At 38.1% G+C, this 23,222-nt stretch overlaps 2 protein-coding genes across 14 annotated transcripts in view; one reads left to right on the plus strand and one right to left on the minus strand.

The window, feature by feature from the left end:
• Positions 1-23,222, minus strand: part of LOC128732934 (uncharacterized) — a 198,338-nt gene that overhangs the window by 154,488 nt on the left and 20,628 nt on the right. For 2 of the 7 annotated variants that reach the window (XR_008411851.1, XR_008411852.1), the window contains exons 2-3: positions 4,563-4,636; positions 4,260-4,494 (exon numbers count right to left, since the gene is read on the minus strand). The exons of 4 other annotated variants lie outside the window; for them this stretch is intronic. The gene's annotated coding sequence lies outside the window, so the exon portion shown is untranslated. Of the gene's footprint in view, positions 1-4,259; positions 4,495-4,562; positions 4,637-16,940; positions 17,157-23,222 lie in introns of those variants that run through there. One more of the 7 variants, XR_008411854.1, reaches the window with a different exon arrangement.
• The window catches only part of LOC128732931 (integrin alpha-PS1), a 71,871-nt gene that overhangs the window by 12,629 nt on the left and 36,020 nt on the right, over positions 1-23,222 (plus strand). The gene's annotated exons all lie outside the window — the stretch shown is intronic.

Here is a 23,222-nt window from a genome sequence, read left to right on the forward strand (position 1 = left end):
AACATGGGGAGAAAGACTAAAACATCGAATTTTTGTATGCTATTTTTCGCCCCCTTTTAAAAACAATAAAAAATTCTCTAAAATTCACCATGATTACGCGTTAATGCACTTAAAAATGTTTTTTGTATTATTTAAAAAAATACAACAGACAAAACGTATCATAAATAACATTAATTTATACTATTTCCCGGCATTTCAAAATAAGCTCAGTTTTCTACATCCTAAGAAAATAGTGTTTAGTGTGAAAATAGTGGCGGTATTTTATAGTTCAAAATTTTAACATTAAAATTACAAAGTTCTAAGCAATTGATGTAAAATGGAAGTAGATTTGATGTTTTGAAAGGAGACATAATTTTTTTACAATGCCTAACGGTTGAGATATATAATAAAAGCAACTTTTTCCTATGGGGCGAAAGATTAGGGAGGGGGCGAAGTCTAATGCCCCAGCTAGCATTTTCATATGTATAAAAAAGGTAAAAATCAGCATTACGTACAGATATACATGCTAAATAAATCGTATTTCATGCGCAAAATTGGCATATCCGTACTATTTTGGAGGCGATATACGTGATTACGAATAATTTTGAGCGTTACGACTATATCAGTATTTATATACGATAATATCCGATTAAGCGCGAGTCGCTCCGTACTACTCTACGATTTTGTGCTGAAAATCGTATGTATGTCAGTCATTATCATTATATACGACAAAAAATCAACTTGATCCCATTTTATCCAGCTTTAGTTACGATTTCGAGTTTGTTAGGAGATATTTACGATAGTTTTCGTACATTGATATACGAGTTGATGCTAGCTGGGGCATCTTCCCTACTACGATCGGTTTTACCGAAATGTACAATGGAAAAACAAAACCAACCCAGGTTTTAGCCGTATTAATTTTGCTTTTTTTGTCATAATGCACATGACTGACGTTCTCTGACGAATATTACGCTTTTGAGGTAAAAATTATGGTCGCCTAAGCTTGACTACACAAGTGACCTGACGCTCACAATAAGCGCTTTTGTAGCATTTCGCCTTGCCCTATCCAAACACCTGAAAGGACAGAATTTTTCCTTGAATTTTTCTATGGTCATCTACACACTTGAAGATAGAATTAACAAAAGGGCGAATGTCGCAAGCGTAAACAAACCGAGTGAGGGTTGATTTTCCTATGCTGGTCCAGCAATAAATAACTCTCACCCGTTTTGTTTACATTTGCGGGTATTGGGTAGTTTTTTTTGAAAATTTGTGTAGAAGTAGTTTAGAGTGTATTGTTTACACTCTATTTTTGTCGCGGCCAGTTTTTGGAAAATTGGAAAAAATCATCCGAAAAGCGACGTCGCGAATTTATTTTGCGCAAGCATCTGGAAAATGCTCAATTCTCTCATCATGAATGATGAGACTTACGTTAAGGCGGACTTCCGGCAGCTTCCAGTTCTACCTCAAGAAGTGTCTACAGAAGTATCTGCCTTCTCTGTAGAAGCAACACGAAGGCCCTACAATCTTCTGGCTGGATAGCTTCGAAGATAGCTTCGTGCCAATATACAAAGGATGTATTGGAATGATACGAAGCCAACAGAGTCACATTCGTACACAAGGACATGAACGCCTCCATCGCACCGGAACTAAGGCCCATCGAAAGATACTAAACTATTATGAAGCAGGCACTACGGAAGCATCCCAAGGAGGTCAAGTCTGAGGAAAACATGAAGAAAAAGTGGATTTCCGTACAGATGAAGGTGCAACTAGGTTGTACATTCAAAACTTTTTAAGTGGAGTTAAGCGTAAGGTGCGAGCATACGGTTATGGCATTGAAGTTGAATGAAACAAATATGCCAAAAGCTTACTAATGGGTTATATTTTGTTATCGGAAAGTTTGAAAAGGATCAGTCAAATAGGTAATTTTCTACAACGTTTCTTCTGTGGTGCAATTTGATGTGAGACACCCTTTATTCACCTTGATAGTTGCATTTTGTGAATCATGACTAGAAGAAAAATTCACTGCGCCTGAAAAACTGTTTTTGTAAGTTTTAGTCACTGAATTCAGATTGAAACACACAATGTTAACAAACCACTTAGTGATAGTAATTTTCTGCTGGACTAGCACAGTAAAAGAACTCCTCACTCGGTTTGTTATATTTTGCAGTTTGGCTCTTTTGAAAAGTTGATGCCAAAATGTATTCTAAAATTTTTAAAGCATCGAAATGGTTTATTGTGATGAGACGTAAAGTATACAAACTTAACAAAAAGAACCAGTCCCCTTTGTGAGAGAATTGGTCAGATTCCATTGTTCTGCAAGCAGCCGGCTTTCGAATTTGAGTGGACAGGGTTCGATCCAAATGATATATTACCCTCATCAGAAACCAATCGGTCGCAGTAGGCTAGTGGCATGACCTAAACAATCAAGGAATTAACACAAAATCAGCACATCTGTTCAGTGGCTGTATTGCCACACCGGAGGCCAAGCTGATCAGAAATGCTACCATGGACCAACTTGCAGTGCGTGTGATGTAGTTCCCTCTTTAATCTTTGATCTCTCAGTCTGACGCTAGAGTAGACAGCCAAAGCATGGGTACCTCTCCAGCACTTGGTTTTATTTAGACTCCACTGTGTACATATTTTATTTTTACCTTCTCCCTCAAACCAACGTCCAACTACCTGATGATCTCGGGACAGCTTAGGGATGAACAAACCAAGAAAAATAACAAGGAAATCAAAAACCACTTTGCGCAAACACAGAGACACCATCTCATATACACCTTTGCGGTGGTAATCTCAGCTGTATAGCCTTTTTCAATCGAGTATCCAGTTGAACTTGAAAGATAGGAAAAGAAACGAAACTCGAAAACAAGGTGAATCGTAAAGGAACAGAGATAAAAAAAAAACGCCATCGCTGGTACAAACACGCGGTCCACGCTGCCTCCCCGTTGACTAGTGAGTTTGTAGTGGAGTAGCGCGACACTGCGCAAATAGTGCAAGATGGCAAGTTCTCAAGACCAGTTTCAATCAATGTTTGCCTTAGCTACAGTGGTACGTCGAACAAGCGGTGGATTTTTAGAAACAGTCTATATTTTTTTCACAAGAGTTATGTCAACCAAACTTTGATAACACGTTTAGAAAAATGTTAGAACAATATACATTTGCTTGTAATAAATTGTATTTTTTTATATGCAAAGATTATACAGTTTATCTGGGTGTAAAGTATATGCATAACGCTCGAGCACCACAGCTACTGTACCACGTTAAAGAACGACTCACTGTTGACTCAACGATCCATTCGCTTCGCTTAACTCTATCCGTTTTCACGATAGCGATCGCAGTCGTCGTCTTTGTACACTTTACTTACAGTAGAGTTTCAGTGAACTGAGCCACCAACACACTAAAACATACTGGCTGGACGTGATCGACTTCAGAAATAGGGTGAATGTAGGAGAGTAAAGTATCACAACCAGTCCATGGAGCTAGAGGAACAACGCAAAGCTGGGAGTTGGGAAATCACTTCCAACAGTGGCGTCTAACGCCCTTCTTCTTGCTAGTTGAAGTATGATAAGTCCAGGAAGATCATCGACAGACTGATCTCATTCCAATCCTATTCACTCGATCAGCGTTAAGCTCGACATGAACGGAAGCTGCAATCTTGATTTCAATAACTGCTATTGAATTGCTTTTTTCTGTTTTCCACAATTCTCGAGCTGTACAGATGAGCTGCTCGAATCTCGTTGGCTTTAGCAATGGTAAAGAGACGAGCTAAAAAGTGGCGCAGCTGGTTGGAAACCAGTATGTTTCTATTATTCTTTTTTACTTGCGGAAGATCACGTTTACGGGAAAATTTTGCTTAAAAGATATTCCCTATCCGTATAACATAAATTTTGGATTAAATTGAGTAAATGTAAATTGGGAAAATCAAAAGTTAACTATCGTTCACCATTATTTTGTTCGAATAGGTGACCAGAAATATGATAAAATTCGATATTTGATTTGCAACACTCCATCGAGAAAAAAATCAATCAGCGTGGGTATAATGCGTACGTGATCAAAAAATCTAACCGGCAAAAAAACATCATTAGACATGAAATCCTCATTTCTTATTTAATTAAATCTCCCAAAATGCTAGCGCTATGAATAGAATTGTTTACGTCAAATCTCTACTGAACGGGACCATAGTCGCCTGGGCCGCACTGAATACCTACGTATAGAAAACCACAAATAACAATAGTTTCCGTATCAAATTTCTTCCGCCAATAAAGTTGACAGTTTACCTCACACAAAACGACCATTTAGCTGCGGTCAATCACCATTCTCACTCCACCGCACGCAACAATCCAAATCGCCACCGCGCTCCGGTACGGTGTATGCTGCTGAATGTGGGCACGACAGCAAGGAAGCTCTCTACTAGGGCGGTCACGAAGCATGAAATCATATTATGCTAACAAGCACTCCACCACCGTCGTCAGATTGATGAAAAAGACACACCTTTACGGCCATGTTTTGCTGCTGCAACAATAGTAAGTTGTTGCGCTCAAATCACGCGATCGTACGCATTAATTTTGTAAATTACTCACCTAGTTTGTGCGACGAAACCAAAAATTATGGGCGCGGTCATTGATCAGTTTCGAGTGGCGTTAATTTAATTTCCCTGTCAACACAAAAATACATTGATATTGTCCATGCTATATACAAATAACAGCAGCTGTTTTTGAATTGCAAACCTCCAATTTCAACTTTATGTTTTACAAATATGACTTGGATCAAGGAGTTATGTGCACAAGGTAGTTTTCAAACTTACTTAGCACTACTCATTATGTGAAAAGGTATGTTCAATCGCAATATGTATAACGCAAAAACACTGTACATTTTTTATGTTAAATACTAGCTGACCCGACAAACTTCCTATTGCCACGAATTAGACTGTGTTGTACATAAATCGTGAATCTCGGATGACCTTTGTCACAATCTCAAGTTTTGCAAGTTTTGCAAGGAGTTCATGGGTAGTTTAATATACAAATTTTCCTCACTCACAATAAACCAGAAAACAAAGACCCAGCAAACACCAACTCGTATAACAATGTACGAAAATTATCGATATTGACTTTTAATAAAGTCGGTATCGTAAATATAGACTAATGAAACGCACATAAGTTTATTTTCTATCGTATTTGACGATAGCAAGTGATTGACCTACGAGTTTCAGTACAGAATTGTATAGCATAATAAAACTAATCGCTTTGAGTCAGATCTTATCACATACAAAGACTTATAAAGTTGAATTGTTAACGTATATTTCGTAGTTCGTATATGACCTCCAAATTAGTACGCATATGCTAGTTTTGTGCATCAGATATGATTTTTCAGGGTATATATAGGTACATATAACTCATTTATTGCTCTGATATGCATATGAAAATGTTTACTGGGGGGTCTCCATTCACTATAGAAAAAGTTCTTGTCTCCAAAAGCACCCACATGCCAAATTTTGTTCCATTTGCTTGATTAGTTTTCGAGTTATGCAGAAATTTCTGTTTCATTTGTATGGGAGCCCCCCCTCTTAGTGGGGAGAGGGGTCTCTGACCATCATAAGAACCTTCCCTGATTCCAAAAACCTCTACTTGCAAATTTTCACGGCGATTGGTTCAGTAGTTTTCGATTCTATAAGGAACATACAGATAGACAGACAGAAATCCATTTTTATAGGTATAGACTACTGTGTTACCTGACTCACTGCGAATATGCGTTGTGTTCGCGGGATCGTGTTGGTTCGAAAGGTTTCGAAAAATATCGCCTTTGTATCGAAAATATCGTTAATTTTGATCACTAAAAATAACGTACTTAAACGTTATATATCAAGTGCCAGTAGTACGCAATAATTGGATTGTGAAACTGAATTTTTATTCATGCAACTTTTTACAAATTAAATGCAATAACAAAAGCACAACTTATAAAAAATCGTTTGTTATCGATATTAATTGCACATGCGTTATAAACGAATAAAACGTATGGTTAAGTTTTATTTCAATAATACGCATATTCGCAGTGAGTCAGGTAAAACAGTAGCTGACCCGACAAACTTCGTATTGCCACAAATTAACCTGTGTTGTACATAAATCATGAATCTCGGATGATCTTTGTCACTTCTCGAGTTTTGCAAGCCCCCCAGTGGGCGGCGCTGCCGACGGCGGGTCACCGGCAACACTCGCGACCGGCTCGTCCTGAATGATCTAGTGTTACTATAGATAGTTTTTGTGGTCTTGTTATTGATTAATGTTTTATGGAAGAGTCTCGAATTTCTCGAGTTGGATTAGTTTCTGTTTTATTTGTATGAGAGTCCATATCCCCCTACCACAGGGGTGAGAGGTCTCTAACTATCATAAAATAAATTCAAGACTCAAAAATCTACATTTGGTTCCATTTGCTGGATTAGTTCTCGAGTTATGAGGAAATTTGTATTTCGTTTGTATAGGACCCCCCCTCCTACAGTGGGGAGGGGTCCCAATTCATCATTGAAAAAAAAATTGTCTCCAAAAACACACACATGCCAAATTTGGTTCAATTCGCTTGATTAGTTCTCGAGTTATGAGGAAATTTGTATTTCATTTGTATTGGAGCCCCCCTAATGTGGGAAGAGATCCTAATTCATCACAGAAAAAATTCTTGCCTCCAAAAACACCTACACGCCAAATTTAGTTCTATTTGCTTGATTAGTTCTCGAGTTATGGGGAAATTTGCATTTCATTTGTATTGGAGCCCCCCCTCCTAATGTGGGAAGAGGTCCCAATTCATCACAGAAAAATTTTTGCCTCCAAAAACACCTACACGCCAAATTTGGTTCCATTTGCTTGATTAGTTCTCGAGTTATGAGGAAATTTGTATTTCGTTTGTATAGGACTCCCCTCCTAAAGTGGGGAGGGGTCCCAATTCATCATTGAAAAAAAATTGTCTCCAAAAACACACACATGCCAAATTTGGTTCAATTCGCTTGATTAGTTCTCGAGTTATGAGGAAATTTGTATTTCATTTGTACAGGAGCCCCTCTTCTTAAAGTGGGGAGGGGTCCTAATTCACCATAGAAAATTTTCTTGCTCTCGAAAACCTTCACATGCCAAATTTGGTTGCATTTGCTTGATTAGTTCTCGAGTTATGAGGAAATTTGTATGGAAGTCCCCCCTCTTAAAGGGGAGAGGAGTTATAATTCCTCTTATAAAGAGGGGAGGGGTCTCAATTCACCATAGAATAAATTCTTGTCACCAAAAAAACACCCACATGCCAAGTGTTGTTCTATTTGCTTGATTAGTTCTCGAGTTAGGAGGAAATTTGTATTTCATTTGTACAGGAGCCCCCCCTCTTAGAGTGGGGAGGGGTCCTAATTCACCGTAGAAAATTTTCTTGCCCTCGAAAACCTTCACATGCCAAAGTTGGTTCCATTTGCTTGATTAGTTCTCGAGTTATGAGGAAATTTGTATGGAAACCCCCCCTCTTAAATGGGAGAGGAGTTATAATTCCCCTTATAAAGAGGGGAGGGGTCTCAAATTACCCTAGAATAAATTCTTGTCACCGAAAACACCCACATGCCAAATTTGGTTCTATTTGCTTGATTAGTTCTCGAGTTATGCAGAAATTTGTGTTTCATTTGTATGGGAGCCCCCCCTCTTAGTGGGGGGAGGGGTCTCTAACCATCACTAAAACCTTTCCTGGCCCCAAAAACCTCTACATGCAAATTTTCACGCCGATTGGTTCAGTAGTTTTTGATTCTATAAGGAACACAGGACAGACAGACAGACAGACAGACAGACAGACAGACAGACAGACAGAAATCCTTCTTTATAGGTATAGACTAGCTGACCCGACAAACTTCGTATTGCCACAAATTAACCTGTGTTGTACATAAATCATGAATCTCGGATGATCTTTGTCACTATCTCGAGTTTTGCAAGCCCCCCAGTGGGCGGCGCTTCCGACGGCGGGTCACCGGCAACACTCGCGACCGGCTCGTCCTGAATGATCTAGTGTTACTATAGATAGTTTTTGTGGTCTTGTTATTGATTAATGTTTTATGGAAGAGTCTCGAATTTCTCGAGTTGGATTAGTTTTTGAGTTTCGCAAAAATTTCTGTTTTATTTGTATGAGAGTCCATATCTCCCTACCACAGGGGTGAGAGGTCGGTCTCTAACTATCATAAAATAAATTCAAGACTGAAAAATCTCCTACATGCTAAATTTGGTTCCATTTGCTTGATTAGTACTCAAATTATAAGGAAATTTGTATTTCATTTGTATGGGAGCCCACCCTCTTAAAAGGGAAAGGGGTCGTAATACACCACAGAAAAAAAATTCTGCCATCTAAAACTCTCACATGCCAAATTTGGTTCCATTTGCTTGATTAGTTCTAAAGTTATGAGCAAATTTGTATTTCGTTTGAATGGGAGCCCCCCCCCCCCTCCTAAAAAGGTAAGAAGTCCTAATTCATAATGGGAAAAATGGTTGCCTCCAAAAACACCCACATGCCAAATATGGTTCCATTTGCTTGATTAGTTCTCGAATTATGAGGAAATTTGTATGGAAGCCCCCCCCTCTTAAAGGGGAGAGGAGTTACAATTCCCCTTATAAAGAGGGAGGGGTCTCAATTTACCATAGAATAAATTCTTGTCACCGAAAACACCCACATGCCAAATTTGGTTCTATTTGCTTGATTAGTTCTCGAGTTATGAGGAAATTTGTATTTCATTTGTATAGGAGCCCCCCCTCCTAAAGTGGGGAGAGGTTCTTATTCATCATAGAAAAAATTCTTGCCTCCAAAAACACCTACATGCCAAATTTGGTTCCATTTGCTGGATTAGCTCTCGAGTTATAAGGAAATTTGTATTTCGTTTGTATAGGAGCCCCCCCCACTTAAAGTGGGGAGGGGTCCCAATTCATCATAGAAAAAAATTTTGTCTCCAAAAACACACACATGCCAAATTTGGTTCCATTTGCTTGATTAGTTCTCGAGTTATGAGGAAATTGGTATTTCATTTGTACAGGAGCCCCCCCTCTTAAAGTGAGGAGGGGTCCTAATTCAACATAGAAAATTTTCTTGCCCTCGAAAACTTTCACATGCCAAATTTGGTTCCATTTGCTTGATTAGTTCTCGAGTTATGAGGAAATTTGTATGGAAACCCCCCCTCTTAAAGGGGAGAGGAGTTATAATTCCCCTTATAAAGAGGGGAGGGGTCTCAAATTACCCTAGAATAAATTCTTGTCACCGAAAACACCCACATGCCAAATTTGGTTCTAATCAAGCAATAGTTCTCGAGTTATGCAGAAATTTGTGTTTCATTTGTATGGGAGCCCCCCCTCTTAGTGGGGGGAGGGGTCTCTAACCATCACTAAAACCTTTCCTGGCCCCAAAAACCTCTACATGCAAATTTTCACGCCGATTGGTTCAGTAGTTTTTGATTCTATAAGGAACACAGGACAGACAGACAGACAGACAGACAGACAGACAGACAGACAGACAGACAGACAGACAGACAGACAGAAATCCTTCTTTATAGGTATAGATTTGTATTTCATTGGTGTAGAAGCCCCCTCTGTTAAAGTGTGGAAGGGTCCTAATTCACCATAGAAAATGTTTTTGCCTCCAACAACCTCCACATGCCAAATTTGGTTCTATTTGCTTGATTAGTTCTCGAGTTATGAGGAAATTTGTATTTCATTTGTATAGGAGCCCCCCCTACTAAAGTGAGGAGAGGTCCTAATTCATCATAGAAAAAAATCTTGCCTCCAAAAACACCTACATGCCAAAGTTTGTTCCATTTGCTTGATTAGTTCTCGAGTTATGAGGAAATTTATATTTAGCTTATATAGGAGCTTCCCCCTCCTAAAGTGGGGAGGTGTCCCAATTCATCATAAAAAATATTCTTGTCTTCGAAAACCTTCACATGCCAAATTTGGTTCCATTTGCTTGATTAGTTCTCGAGTTATGAGGAAATTTGTATTTCGCTTGTATAGGAGCCCCCCCTCCTAAAGTAGGGAGGGGTCCCAATTCGTCATAGAAAAAATTTTGGTCTCCAAAAACACACACATGCCAAATTTGGTTCTCTTTGCTTGATTAGTTCTCGAGTTATGAGGAAATTTGTATTTCGTTTGTATAGGAGCCCCCCCTCCTAAAGTGGGGAGGGGTCCCAATTCGTCATAGAAAAAATTTTGGTCTCCAAAAACACACACATGCCAAATTTGGTTCCATTTGCTTGATTAGTTCTCGAGTTATGAGGAAATTTGTATTTCATTTGTACAGGAGCCCCCCCTCTTAAAGTGGGGAGGGGCCTAATTCATCATAGAAAATATTCTTGCCTTCGAAAACCTTCACATGCCAAATTTGGTTCCATTTGCTTGATTAGTTCTCGAGTTATGAGGAAATTTGTATTTCACTTGTATATGAGCCCCCCCTCCTAAAGTAGGGAGGGGTCCCAATTCATCATAGAAAATATTCTTGCCTTCGAAAACCTTCACATGCCAAATTTGGTTCCATTTGCTTGATTAGTTCTCGAGTTATGAGGAAATTTGTATTTCGCTTGTATAGGAGCCCCCCCTCCTAAAGTGGGGAGGGGTCCTAATTCATCATAGAAAAAATTTTGGTCTCCAAAAACACACACATGCCAAATTTGGTTCCATTTGCTTGATTAGTTCTCGAGTTATGAGGAAATTTGTATGGAAGCCCCCCCTCTTAAAGGGGAGAGGAGTTATAATTCCCCTTATAAAGAGGGGAGGGGTCTCAAATTACCCTAGAATAAATTCTTGTCACCGAAAACACCCACATGCCAAATTTGGTTCTATTTGCTTGATTAGTTCTCGAGTTATGCAGAAATTTGTGTTTCATTTGTATGGGAGCCCCCCCTCTTAGTGGGGGGAGGGGTCTCTAACCATCACTAAAACCTTCCCTGGCCCCAAAAACCTCTACATGCAAATTTTCACGCCGATTGGTTCAGTAGTTTTCGATTCTATAAGGAACAAAATACAGACAGACAGACAGACAGACAGACAGACAGACAGACAGACAGACAGACAGACAGACAGACAGACAGACAGACAGAAATCCTTCTTTATAGGTATAGATTATAGAAGCCGTGCAATTAATAATTAGTTTATTAAATATTTCTTACGGTCATAACTCCGCTTTAATGTCTTGCTCAGAGGGCAAGTTTTCATTTGTTGTGTTCGTTTTTTCCAGCTGCATGTTTTTCTGTTCCCCAAATGCTCGAAATTTTAAACTTAATACACGAAGGTAAATGATTACAGTGGAAGATCAAAATGTATAGCTAGAGGTCATCGTGCTAGTTGTGTTTTTAAAATACAACGTTAATAAAAATCAATTGAGAACATTTTACCTTTCCACAAACTTTTATATGCTTCATATTGCATATTTAGGAATTGCAGAAAAGCGAAGTCTTGGCGCTCCTATGGAATATTGCCTCCTTTTTATAAGGAAATCAGAGGCTGTGATATATATATCAGATTGCAAGGAAAATTGTACCATCCAAAGTGCGAAATAGCTCATAAAAGAGTGATCCTGCATTAAATCGTTTCGGTATCTTCGGCGCACTTTTTCGTTACATTCCAAGCAATAAGTGCGCTGAAAACACCGAAATGATTTAAGCCAAAATAGCACTTTTATGAGCGATTCCGCACTTATTGATTGGACAATCTTTCTTGCAATCAACAATATACGCGATCTAAAGTACGTGCGATACGAATGATGACAAAAGGCAAGGTGTTTTATTCAAGTTTATATACACGGTAAATCGGAAATCCTTCAATTTGGGTAACACCAAGGGATAGTTTGTACTCTACGTTAACACTTTTTGGTTCGACAGATTTATACGACGAAAAAACGATGACTGGCTTGGCTTGTTAGGCCTACGTCGTATCGCAAGACCAACTAGAAGACTTATTTGGTAATTGAGAAAATTCAAAGACCATTGATTCCATTTATTAAAAAAAAGTACGATATTTTTGTAACAAAATGAACGTCAGCATTAATTTTTCTTGTTTTTCTAATGCCATTTTCGTTTTTGAGGTGGACTTTTCGCTGGATAAACGAACGCTCGCGGTGCAGCTGCAGTGATGTGGTATTGGTGTGTTGGATGTTGGTGTTTTCCTATCTGCACCAGCTACACTCTCTTTTTTGAGGTGTAGCTGGTGCAGAAAAAGTGTAGCAATGGTGTAGCACAAAAATCGATAACGAACAGTTTTGGTGCAAAAAAAAGCTACACCGCAAAAACGAAAACGACATAAGCAATTCCTCTCCAGTGTACTCGATCCTGGGCTTCTCGACGCCAATACGTTGCGCGTCTCGACACACACGTGCTAGTCGAGTCATCTAGCACGTTGAGTTCCTCTATTCCTAGTGCCTATGGGGTTCTTGAAGAGAACGGATTTTACTGCACAGTCGTCGTGGCCGGTCCACCGTAATCTCCCAACTTTCGCCAGGTGTACGATGGGAATCTCTCCAAGCAGTGCCTGTAGCTCGTGATTCATACGCCTCCGCCACTCCCCGTTTTCCGTTTGTACTCTGCCAAAAATAGTTCGCAACACCTTTCGTTCAAATACGGCAAGTGCACGTATGTCTTCCGTAAGCAAGGTTACTATCTCTAGTCCGTAGAGGGCTACCGGTCTGATTAGCGTTTTGTCCATCATCAGCTTTGTGCGGCGACGTATGCTCCTTGATCGAAGCGTCTTGCGGAGGGAAAAAGTGTCGTTGTATCTCCTTACTCGTATTACTGTCGGCGGTGACCAGAGATACCAAATATACGAAATCATCAACCACTTCCAGTCGTCAATAGTCACTGTCCGTACGAGGCAAACGTTGCTTTCCATGGAGCCTCTTCCTACCATATATTTGGTTTTCAACGCATTGATTTGTAACTCTATCCTGCTACTGTGTTACCTGACTCACTGCGAATGTGCGTTTTGTTCGCGGGATCGTATTGGTTCGAAAGGTTTCGAAAAATATCGCCCTTGTATCGAAAATATCGTTAATTTTGATCACTAAAAATAACGTACTTAAACGTTATATTTCAAGTGCCAGTATTCGCAATAATTGTATTGTGAAACTGTATTGTTATTTATGCACCTTTTTACAAGTTAAATGCAATAACAAAAGCACAACTTATAAAAAATCGTTTGTTATCGATATTAGCTGGATATGCGTTATAAACGAATAAAACCTATGGTTACGTATATTCGCAGTTAGTCAGGTAAAACAGTAGTTTCCGTTTCAAGTCTGGCGTAGATTGCCTCCGCCGTCACAGGGTTTCTACTAATGAGGTCAGGGTCGTCACGTCTGTGAAGGCTAGGAGTTGGCTAAGGTTACTGAAGATCTCTCCTCTCGTTTCGATGCCCGTTCACCAAATCACTCCTTCAATAGCGATATTGAATAACATACAGGACAGTCCAACCCCTTGCCGTAACACTCTGTGCGATTCGAAATAACCCTTAGAGTGTCGCCGAAACGCGCTCGTAGCACATCACTCGCTTTAGGGTAGCTTTGATCAGCCGCCTCAGTTTGTCCGGAAAATCGTACTCGTACATTATCTGCCATAGCTATTCGCGTTCATCTGTATCGTATACTACCCTGAAATCCACGAAAATATGATGCGTGGGCACGTTATACTCTCGACATTTCTGGAGGATTTGTATGAGTATAACGTTGTATTTTTGAATAGTATAACGTGCTAGACGCGTCTAGGCATAAAACAGGCCTACAGTACCTCTCAGCTTATACAGCTACCTCCTAGTGATATCAACCGGGATATGAGCAACCGTAGTGGAGATTAAGTAACCAACCCCGATGGAAACCAAGACCTTACACTGACAGGAAGTGTAAGAGGAATAATCTGCCACTCTTGAGTATTTGATCCCATGTCTCATGCACGTCTGTGCAAAAACATGCTTAAAAAGAGTATACAGGCATGCGAATGCAAAATCGATGTCTTTACGACAGTTAAGCTGCACTACTGGCACTCAAGTCCGTTAAATGCGTATCTATTATGAGTTTCATTGAAAGTTATCCACCACGCAACTCAAAAATGAAATGCTCTCTCATGGATGCCGGATCGATTTTGATGTTATTATTAGAAATTCACAGAAATCATAAAGTTTTAGTTACTTATAGCAACACAGTTATGTGACATTTTGGCATTTTGGTAGTAGTTCTAGCGTGGTGTTTGCTTTAAGCGCGATGTTTTCTTTAGACCGCGTTTAACTTTGGGCAAAGCTCCCAATAATATTAGTTTAGGAGTGCAGCACGGTATTGAGGGAGCTCTGTCGCCAAAACAAGGTTTTTCAACTTTGAGCGCCCAATCACTGCGGAAGCGAGATAAGAATCGGCTTATCAATGTATCATTAAAAGCTGAAAACTTTCACAGATGGCTCCAGCATTGACATGTTCAGTCAAACATACTCTACGAACGTCTGTGAACGACTGTCAAACTGCATTTCAGTCTGATTGGTCCACCCAAAAAGGCCGATTCGGATTAGCCGTCACCAACCGTCAAAAATAATAAATCCAAAATAGCAGTTTGATGAACGATTGCGGCCTCTTAAATATAAAATTATTCTTGCAATCAGCAATATTCCGTTGGAATCAAATACAGAGCTGTAGACAAACTAAACAGCTTTTCTACCTAAATTCTGCGTTAGCTACCGCTCAACTTACTCAACTTAAATGTAGTGAACTGCGCACAATCACGGGACTCCTAACCGGCACTGCGAGTGTGTTCCTTGGTATACAAATATAACTGGAGAGCCACGAATTGCAAACAGTTGATTCGTAGAATCAACACATGCATTTGCAAAGTTGACATGACGGCCGCATAACCCTCCTGTTCGGACATCAAGCGAAAGCTTCGTCGAACAGCCGATTACGGACCATTTTCAAATAGAGTAAGGAGGGGTAAAAGTGCGATGCGAGTAAAAGTGCGATTCAATGATTTATCGGTGCAGATTCCGAGTAAATTGACAACTTTGGCATAGATGGGTGACTACTTTGACAGCTTGAATCTAACGTAAACTTTGGTTGCTTACGAGGCACAGTTGCTGAGTTATGTGCAAATGCTATTTTAGGGCGATTTTGATGAAATTTTTCGTTATACGGCAAATACGAAATCAACAGGAGGATATTACTTGTTGAAAATTTGTAACAGCGTTTTACATCACTCACACATCTGTTTTAAAAATACGGTGAAAAGAATTTACAAAATATATTTCGCTTTTCCGTAATTTAATCTAACCCCGTCAAGCACCTAGCGGGGTAAAAGTGCGATTCACGGACGGGGCAAAAGTGCGATACATGGACGAGGCAAAAATCTATAGCTAATTATATACAGCTTTAGGCAGTATATTACAGATACTAGAAATGGAAGCTCTGCAGAAAACTGTGTGCTCTACAGATGTTGGCTGAAGAAAAACAATGCTTTTCCGCTAATGAAACAAAAAACAAACGTTTGGAAAAGTTTCGATGTAACGGAGGCTGCAATACACTAGCGCAAAATAGGGAAGGTGCAAATTGAGAATATTCCTTACCGAAACATAACGCAGATTGTAGATAATATGGTTTTGTTAGCTACTGCTATGCTAATTTCATGGATTCGAACTTCGCACTTTTACCCCGCGGTATTCGCACTTTTGCCCCGCTAGAGGGGTAAAAGTGCGAATCGGCACTTGATCAGAAGAAAGAAGAATTTATTTTGCAAAACACTATTACCGCAGATGATTTATAGTTGAATGTGAAGACAATGAGTTACTGCATCACTATAAAATATAATATGTTGTTGTGCTTCTTTATACCTCACGAAAATTAATGACAACTTCAAACATCGCACTTATGCCCCGCCCTACACTACTATACACTAATGGACAACAATGGACAGTATATCTTTAATTACGGTAAATCAGATCTTCCTCATGAATCTTTGTCTTGTTTTGACAGCTTGAGAAAAAAAAATCCAAAATTTTAGTTGTCACCCGTTATGTAAATCTTGCGAAAGGTAAATCTAAATATTTTTTCGTCATGCAGCTTCGTTTACAGTTACTTTGAATTAACCTACGAAGTCTGACATGGCATTGTGAATCGTCTCGTACAAGAACAGACATTATAAACATGCACACGTGGTGTATTCCCGCCTGTATTACTCATGCAGGCATCCGAGATAAACTATAAACAACAAATCCGCAGCCTGTGTCATCTGTAGACAGCTTACGCCTGTCGCCGCCTTCTTTTCTCAGGCGAATTTCCCTATGAATGAAATTTCATTTGACTCATCATTTTTCTGCTAAACGGTAAACGCATTGCGTTACACGTTTGTAAAATTATTCCAATTTACCATTGATCCCTCTTCGTATTTTGCAGGTTTATTTAATCTAAATTTAGAAAATAGTGCCAGTTTAAATTTCAATAATTGTAACTCGTAAATTTACACTGGCCACTGGAAGAATTGAGCAACAGCGTAATGTAGTTCGGTTTTGTTTACGTTAAACGTTTTCCAACTAAACAATCGAATATAACTAAAAAGTAGGTAGGTACGCGTCGACAATTTGAACTTCTGAAAAAAAACGAGGTTGCATATGTGTAGACATAACAAAAGTATTGTTGCCAATGAATCGAACTCGAGAAGTGACGTTAAAGCGTACCATGAACTGTTTACAGTCGAATAAACGACACATCAAGAAAATGTGATATGAATATAAAGTTTCAATTGCGATTAAATGCTTCGTAACTCCGAAGGCACTACAGAACAACTCTTCTATAATAAATTCATTCTAAGTTATAGCTCTATTCGTGAATTACGTAACGTGTGTTGTGTTACAGTATATGTATTACATGAGGGTAAAATGCAAAACTGCATCATGAAGGGAAGAGGAAGTGTTGAAAATTATATAATCGTTATCTAGAAAAAGATTTCTCCTTACCTTGGAATATGACCTTATATAATTACAAACAAAAAAAAATTCCAAGATGTTTTCAGTTTATCAATGACATGCTGATATCATCGCTAGCACCTTCACCAGATCGGTTCGAAGAAAACGCATGTACTGAACACCGCGTGAGTTTCTAAAACTTCTGCTTGTCACGTTTAGTCTTCATTGGTGATGATGCCATGGCATATTTATACGCTCGGTTGTTTATAACCGCCAGTTGGTTCTCTACAGTTGGTTGATTTTGCAAATTAAACAACTTGTGATGATTTGTCATGGGGAACATGATAATACAATATACATAATATAACTTAAAAATTTAATATCATTCACTTTAGTGAAATATTCACCGTTACTCTCTCCTTTTCTTCACGTAAAAATTCTATACAAAAAACCCGAATTAATCCACCTTGCGGTGTTACCTAGCCTTTTTACTGCCGTAATAATAATTTTTTAATTTCTCAGGAACATCTACAATTAACTTGTCTATATTTTTAAGTATCCGTTCCTTATTGCTCAAAATCCTTATTTACCAATAAAATTCGCAACATACTATGTACAATAATTATATTTTTTTCCTAGGGTTCGTGAATACTTGTAAGCGTCATTCGATTTACATTATGAACACCTTATTTAGTTTTATAATATTTACGTGATTTATAGAAACATATATGTAAACAAAAAATATAATATCTGAATTTGAAAAAATAACTGAGTAGAGTATTAGATATGAAAAACGAAAAAGAGAAATTGGACTTTTTTTTACTTGACGCTTCTTCAGTTAATTATTTTTACATGAAAATTTGAGCTTCTTTTGAATAAACTTTAATGAAAAATAGTCATTAGCTTGAACGTATCGTTTAAACGATTTGCCCGTTAGATGTTTTAGGAAACGATGAGATCAAAGAAATAGTGCAAAAGCGGCGCCATAAACATGCTTGAGGATGGGAAATATGGTCAAAATATAATTGGTGGATGGTATGAGTGGACACATATTTATTTATTTATTAAAACATGATACATGACATATGGCCATATTACATATTTATTTTTTTAAGGGTCACTAGCGAAAACAAATCGTACAAAATTATTAGTAATTTTTTCTTCCTATTTTTCACATAAAATATCTAAGCTCTAGCATCTATTGATAGAAAAAGCATTTATTGATGCGTAAAATTTGTTTGAAATTGGTATACATTTATTTGGGAAAATCAACTCATTAGCATTTTCAATTTTATACACAACTATACCTATATGGTTAAATCAAATACTTTTCTTCGCTTTTTGGGCCCTATTCTCACAGCGACCTGGGTGACTGTACAAATCAAATGGGGCCTGTAAGGTGAGGTGACTTTAGGTGAGGTGACAGGAAAGTAAAAGAAGTGAGGTGAGGTGAAGTGACTGTGAGAATAGGGCCCTTTGCTTTGCTCGTTCGATTGCGAGTAACAGCAAGTAAAGAAAATGACAATGGAAATTTTTCTCACTTTTCTTGTATTTCAACGCCAATTTTAAAATTGCAAATCGCATACACATACATACATACAGGCATGCATGCATGCATACGTAGACATACATAACATACAATCATACATACATTGAATACAATCGACTCTTGATTAATATATTTCGATTTTACACATTTCAACGGTTTAATAAACGGTGCCTAAATGTTAAAGTTTGAATTGCTTTTAAATGAATCGTCCGATTTTCAGTAACTTGGTTTCGTTTGATAGATCTCAACAGTAACTTTCAAATAATAATAAATGGTATGATGTTTCTCTTTAAATTTATGCTTATATGTAACAAAAAACTGTTTTAAATACATTTTTTCACATTTCTTTATGTAACTTTCAAACCACAACTCCATTCGTCATGAAATATGGAAGTTGAAATTTTGAAACACTCCCCTTTCATATGCAATTAATTTTGTTCAAATCGGTTAAGGGACCTATAAGATAATGAATTATGAATATTTTTCGTATTTATATATATATATATATATAACTTTTGAACTAAAAGTCCGATCAGTATGAAATTGACACTAAGATCATTAAAATCGGTCCAGCCATCTCCGAGAAAATTTGGCTCAATCAAAAGCGTTCCACACACCCACACCCACACACACACACACACACACACACACACACACACACACACACACACACACACACACACACACACACACACACACACACACACACACACACACACACACACACACACACACACACACACACACACACACACACACACACACACACACACACACACACACACACACACACACACACACACACACAAACTTCGCTAAAAATTTCAGGACAATAATAAGATATAATTTGCTACTAAGAATATGTAAATCGGTTGAGTAGTCTAGAATAAACTCAAAATACAATATATGTTCACAATCCCTCAAATTACCTTTTCGCAAAAAAGCTGTTCAGGCTACACCTATGTACATGAACAGTACAGTAAAGTTGTAATCTTAAGTAAAGTTGTAAATCTGTTAAGTAAAATTTAAATCTGTGACTGAGAACTATTTTTTCTTGTTAGTGAATCCAAGATGTTCCTGCAAATATGCCTAAGTTTTCGTTACTGCACAGCAGTGGTCCACATTCTATTTCAAATGAAAAATTAATCTAATCTAACTGTTCTAAAGAGTACATGTCACATGCAATCAAGTATCAGATATCAAGTGACGATGTATGACCGAAATATTCTAATTCGTTCTATTTGTTGTCGAAAACATTATATGTGTTTTTATGAATTGCATTTGGATATTCTTTGATAACTGGTGTCCTCGCGCTGCGACTATTGCTTGAATCTAGGCTTAAACAGAAATTCGAAATGATCGTTTTCCGGTGGTAAACAAGGCTTCAGTGTTACGTCTGTTAGTCTGTACTATATAGCACAGCACGCACAGCACAAAGCCTTATGTCGTCCCATCGTCAATGTTTGCGGTGGTAGGTTATTAAATTTTATGGTTAAAAAATCAAAACAAAACTGTTTGTTCGTTTTCCAAGACAACGAACTTTGCGTTGATTGTTTTGCGGTTTTCGCTCTTTCTCAATCCGTGCAAACCACACCAGAGCAGAGTGCAGCGCATTGTAAACTTTGTTTTGTAGACGAACTGTCGAAGTTGTTTTTGTTCTTTTTTGTTTTGTGCCAACCAACATAAGCATTTTTCACTTCTCGTAATCCTACCGCGGCCTAATGTGTCGGGAGGATTTGTCCTCACTTGAGACATGACGCACGGTGTAAGCGAGGAAATGTGTAAGTCGTTACGAAAAGAAGAATTTATGTTGATCCAGACTATTCGAAGCACTTTGCAGTACACTTCTGGATTAATCTAGCTTGGTGATGCACTACTACAAGGAATGCTCTTATATCCTTTAATAGTCTCAATACAACATAACATTGTTCAGGGACTATGTTTACTATTTATTTACTATTTATTATTCGTCTTTTAGTGGAAGCCACATAAAAATGGAAGAAAATATCTGTAAATGACGTAGTATTTGTATGATTTTAAAAAATCGAAGTCGATCACAATAGATTGGCCGCAGTGATGAGCCCACATAAGGAAAAACAAGAAAAAAAGTCTTTCAACTCAACTTAGGATGTACTGAAATATTCTCAAAAAATAAAATTGACTTTCTGATTTTTATTCGGCAAACTTCGCAGCCAGCTGTTACAGTACAGGACAATTGACTAGTGCTACAATCCTATTGGCTCTAATAGCCGATTCTATAACATTAGCCCGAATACCACTACTGTTTTACCTGACTCACTGCGAATATGCGTATTATTGAAATAAAACGTAACCATGCGCTTTATTCGTTTATAACGCATATGCAGTTAATATCGATAACAAACGATTTTTTGTAAGTTGTGCTTTTGTTATTGCATTTAATTTGTAAAAAGTTGCATAAATAACAATTCAGTTTCACAATACAATTATTGCGTACTACTGGCACATGAAATATAACGTTTAAGTACGTTATTTTTAGTGATCAAAATTAACGATATTTTCGATACAAGGGCGATATTTTTCGAAACCTTTCGAACCAACACGATACCGCGAATACAACGCATTTCGCAGTGAGTCAGGTAACACAGTAGCCCGAAACCCACAAGCCCGAAAGCAACTAGCCCGAATAACACAAGCCCGAACGTAACACATGCCCTAATGTAACACAAGCCCGAATGCAACACGATCCCGAATGTAACACAAGCCCGAATGTAACACAAGCCCGAATGCAACACGAGCAGGAATGTAATACCAGCACGAATGTAACACAAGCCCGAATGCAACTCCAATCTAAATGTAATACCAGCACGAATGTAATTCGTGTTATTCTCATGTCACTCATTACTGATCCTTCGTGCTGAAATTTAAATTATCCTAATGAGGCTTCTTATAGGTTTAATATACTGGTAAGAGGAGCTATTGAGAATGCATCAACCAAGGACCATAACCTCATGAAATCTTGCCAGAGTTATACCGTGGACCCCCGTTCGTTTGACCGTTTTAAATCTGAACACTTTTTAATTTGCACCCCGTTGGTTTGCACGACGTGCAAATTAAAAATGGTTCAAACGTCATACTCAATATGACATCATTTGCTTATGCAGACAATGCTCATAAACACGATTTGTTTGTGCTGATCTAGCGTGTTTAATCTGTTCCACATTGCGTTTTCCCAACGATTATAGTAGAAATCCGATCGGAGAATGAATATTCGCTTCTTGCGACTGCCTACTGAATCAAACCACCAAAACAATAATAAAGAGCAGAGCAGCCAGTTCACACAAGTTACAGCATATTTAGGGTTACCAGTTGTTCAAATCAAAAACTAACCCCGTTAGTTTGCATGAGGAATCGTTCAAACGAACGGGGATCCACTGTACTATTACATATTGATACAATTAGATGTGATCATTTTATCGAATACCAATACAGCCCGGACTCGATTATCCGGGTGCTCATTTTTATTTTCAGCCCGGATAATCGAATCACCCAGATAATCGAATCATCATTTTTGGTACAAAATTTTTTTTTGGTATGTCAAGTTTTTTTACTTTTAGGTATCAGAAATGTTTTATTTATTATTGATCTATCTTCCCAAAAGTCAGAAAAATCCTTTCTTACGATTTTTTCCACTGATGATTTTTTTTGGTACAATATTATTTTTTGTATGTTATGTTTTCAATATTTAGGTATTATAAATGTTTTTTATTATTGATCAATCTCCCCTAAAGTCATAAAATTTCTTTTTTGCCAGTTTTTTACTGATGACTACGATGATGATGATGATGATGATAATGATGATGGTGATGATGATTTTTAAGTAAAAAAATTGATTTCATCATCGCAGGATTTATTTTTGGTTTTTTCGCCGATAAAAGGGATATAAGAAAGGAATTTTGAAGCTTTAGGGAGGTTAATCAATGCTTGTCTAGTTGGAATCATCATGTAGCATGAAAATGATAACATTTGGGTTTAAAATAAATCCGTGAAAAAAAAATTTTTTTCACCCGGATAATCGAGTCTAAAAACCCGGATAATTGAATCCCCGGTTAATCGAATCCCCGGATAATCGAGTCCGGCCTGTATATAGTTAATAAATAATACGAATATACGGGTCATTCCACGCGAAGTGTCCGAGTCACCTGTAATCGACCTTCACGGATTTCAACCAAATTTTGTCAGATTGTTCGTTTTGGGCGAAAAAGCATACATCCCAAGTTTGGTGCCGATTGGACCCCCCATCGGAATAATAGATAATCTTCATCAAATTCACAACCCTGCTCTTTACAATTTCGATGAAGTGTCGCTAGAAAACGTGGAAGGTAGCTGTATTGTGCTCTAAAATGTCTGAAATTATGACACAATTCAGAGGCAAAACAACTCCTTCTTGTACGATATATGCCGCAAACGGATGAATCGTAGCCTAACTATTATTATAGTGAACTGACTGTGCACTATCTTGGAACACGAATGCGAAATTTTCTGAGAAATCGGCAACCACTAATACCTCACCCTCACGAAGATTATTACGTACACTTTTGAAGAACTCCGCTTGTTTTTTTTTGAAACTTAGTCATGTTTGCGTACATCAGGGATTGTATCAAACAACGTTTCCACAAAAAGTTCGACCTCCGGAACATGGCAGTCCAGGCAACATCTCTCTTGCTGAGACCAATATTTGTAATGGATTTGCTTGATATCGCTATCATCAAAATATGACCAAACCAAATCTTTCAAAGTGCTCA

This window comes from Sabethes cyaneus, chromosome 1 (assembly GCF_943734655.1).
Source record: "Sabethes cyaneus chromosome 1, idSabCyanKW18_F2, whole genome shotgun sequence".
Taxonomy (NCBI): Eukaryota; Metazoa; Arthropoda; class Insecta; order Diptera; family Culicidae; genus Sabethes; species Sabethes cyaneus.